Genomic DNA, 3717 nt, shown 5'->3' with positions numbered 1-3717 from the left:
GGGGTCACCTTTGTGAATAGCAAGGAGCAAACATCTAACAGGTGGGTGGGTGAGCTTCTTTCTTCAACGGCTTTATAGATTGCATACAAAAGTGTGTATTTATATTTTATTCAAAAAGAAGAGATACACTGTCATGGCTTAATTGTCAGGTATCAATGAATATTAAGCAAATGAAATTAGAAAAAATAAAGATAAGTGTTGTTTATTTGTAATTAAAAAATATTTTAATCATAAAACTGTAAAAAAAAAAAAAAATGTTGCCTAATTAGTTCAAATAGTTCTTTATGCTTATGTTAATGCCATATTTAATAATTTGTAAATATTTGTTAATAAACGTATTTTTTCATTTAATTACATTTCTATTTTTTATTTCCGTTTGTTTTTATTTTAAAGAAGGATCTGTATTTATTACTTGTATTTTAAATATTTAAATGCAGAATGAACAGCCAGTAGAGATTATTTCACCTCTAAACAAAATAACTTTCTACGGCTTAATATCAATTGTGCCAATAATAATATAATATCAATTGGTAGTTCGTGTGTAGTTCGCCAGATATTATCTCCAGATTGTACAAGCTATACTGATAGTTAAAATTAACTAGAGCGTCGGAAGACGTGGACCCTCCATCGTTTGAGGAATTGGACTTGAAAACATCCCCAGCAGTATTATATTTTGTATTTCTTAATTTTATAAGTTTTGTTCATTTTTTGATTTCATTTTATTTTGATTTTACCTAATGTTTTCAATTATTAGCTTAGTATTATAAATATTTATGTTCAAGCCAGCTAATTTTGTTTTTGATCTTTTCTAAGCTTTTCTTTAGAAAGACATCGTCAATTTGAGGTGGCTTTAATACTTTTAATTCCTACCATTTTTCTTATACCAAATTCCAGCTTGTTGACTATTATGGTAGGGTTATGATAAACACACATCTGCCGTCAATGTACGTTGGACATTTTTAAATAAATAAAATTTGCTATAATTTGAAACCATACTGAAATTCGTAGGACAATATATTCCTAGACAACTCTTCAAACATTGGTCATTTTCTCTGAAAAGTAAACAAAAAATGTCCCTTATTTTGAGAAATATGGTCAAAATGATTGGTTTGCGCTAACTATGAGTTAAAACGAATTCGAAGTAAATTTAGTTAGTAAATTAAGTAAATTGATTTTATCCCATAAATGAATATATATTTATCAAATGACCATAAGTAACTATAAATCCGTATTTATTTTTTCAATGAATGATATTAAAAATCACTATAAAATAGTACCTTTTTTTTATTATTCTTACTAAAAATATACCCACAAAAAAGCAATAACATTCATCTCATAATTTAATAATTTATATATGATTATCATAAGTAACTATCAATCCGTATTTATTTTTTTAATGAATGATATTAAAAATCACTATAAATTAGTACCTATTTTGTATTATTCTTACTAAAAATATACCCACAAAAAACAAGAATATTCATCTCATAATTTAATAATTTATATATGATTATCTTAAAACCGTATTTATTTTTTCAATGACTGATATTAAAAATCACTATAAAATATTACCTATTTTTTATTATTCTTACTAAAAATATGCTCACAACAAAGCAGTAATATTCATCTCATTATTTAATAATTTATATATGATTATTTTAGTAAACATTATTTATTTTTGATGAGTTAGTGAATAAAAAAAGTAATACTTATTCAAAAATTAAATAATAGATAACAATTGAAACAAGAAAATTACGAAGGTAAGAGTGGAAAGTACAGGAAAGCAAAAATAACCTGAGGAATAGCTCAACATTAAGCAACCGAGAGACAGATAGGAAGGTAAAAAAGCGCACTTTAGAGACGCCGGATAGAGTTATAGCCGAGGGTAAGATTACTCTAGGCCTCAGAGTAATGGAGTTGAGGTCTTATGTGATACCAAGCAACAACATCGAAGAGCTTCTGGGGAGATTGCATCGCTGAGGAATTCTCTCACCTTGTCTGATGGACAAGATAACAAAGTCATGCTATCGAGATCCAATGTCGGCTCTTATTAAAACCTAAGGTACTGTGTTATGTTACTTATCAGCATTCTCAAATAACTCCTAATATGAATCTTCATTCTTATTTTTTACTTATAATTTCCACAACTTGTTTATAAATAATAATCGGCTAATTATCAGTTTATTAGTCATGAAAAATAATATCATCAATGTCTCCTTATCGAATTGTTGCAATTCGAAAGGTGTGAGGTTCGTTCAGGTTCAAAACGGGGTTATCCACTTTTACCTGACATTTAATTTAGCACCAGAATACGTTATTAGAATGTACACACAAAAGTTAACTCTGGGAGGTAAAATATCCGTGCTTGGATATGCTGAACTGTTAGTTGAAGACAAGGGAACTATGAAAATAAATATCACTATGTTGATAGTATGGAAATATGTCTCGAATAAAATATAGATAAAACTGTTAGCGGCAGAAAGGAGGAAAAATAACAGGTAGAGATATATTAAAATATTTAGGGTCTACAGTAACCAGAAAAAAAAAAACGAAATTGATGAGGAAATAAAAATGAATAAACGCATGTTATTTTGTTATTTTTGTGTTTCCAAATTTCATAGTTCGCGATATCTATTCAGACACTTAAATGCAACAATTAAAAAATATATTATCCTTTGTAATGTTCTTTACAGATGCGAAAGTGCACGCATCTGAAGGCATCTTACACTCAGGGTGGAACAGCACTTAATATTATAATTTTTCAAAATAAGCTATTATTCAGTCCGAAAAAGGAAAGAGTTGATCGGAGAATTTAGAAGGCTACACAAGACCGAATTACGGAAACTTTACACGGTAAATTCAGGTTATTGAAATAAGGTTACGAAGATAGACGTGTAAGGATGTAGGGCTTTGTTAAGAAATTAGGTTCCTAAAATGTTAACCTGAGCCGACGGGTAAGCAACCAAGAGGTAGACCGAAGCTTAGGTTGCATAAACTGATCTTCATTTCAGTTTGAATGGGTATTTGCGGACAGATGTATATATATATAAGGGCTTTTGTAAAATTAATAATTAATGCCTTTGTAGGGTTGTGCAGGTTTGTCAAAGCAGTTTTACCTCCAGCATAGGCATTTCATAATGGATCAGTATAAACAGGATTATTGTGAGCATGTGAAAAAGATATATGTAAAGGAGACAGTACTTAAACTTCTACAATCAAGACTGGACGGTTTCAGGACACTTTTGAATCCTCCTGAAAAAAGAAATTATGTTGAAGAAAAAATATGAGATGGTATAACAATAAGATTTTAAGAGAAGAGCTTATTAGCTGAAATAAGACCCTGGTTTCAGGCTTTCTAAAATGCCGAGCTGACATCCAGTTTCATATTGTTATTTCTTGCAATTAAGATTAAAAAATTAAAGATGGATTGAACATCGATCATTAGTATGTAAACAAGTATTCTAAGTTATTAATTTAATTTAGTTTTAATATAAATATTAAATAGTTTTATATGCATTCACTAAACAATTTAAGAATGCCCGACGAAAAATACGGAATCGCATTTTAGAAGACTATTGTTTTGTCACATAGTGCCTGTCTATTTATTTATATTATTCTATCCCTAGAGATTAATTGAAAAAGAACAAATTTTTCAATACTATCGTTCATAATGCCAACAACAGATATTGTATAACGATTTTTAAATACTTAAATTAA

The sequence above is a fragment of the Halyomorpha halys genome, unplaced genomic scaffold (genome assembly GCF_000696795.3).
Source record: "Halyomorpha halys isolate HHAL.00 unplaced genomic scaffold, Hhal_1.1 Scaffold74.1, whole genome shotgun sequence".
Classification (NCBI taxonomy): domain Eukaryota; kingdom Metazoa; phylum Arthropoda; class Insecta; order Hemiptera; family Pentatomidae; genus Halyomorpha; species Halyomorpha halys.
This window is presented reverse-complemented; position numbering follows the sequence as displayed.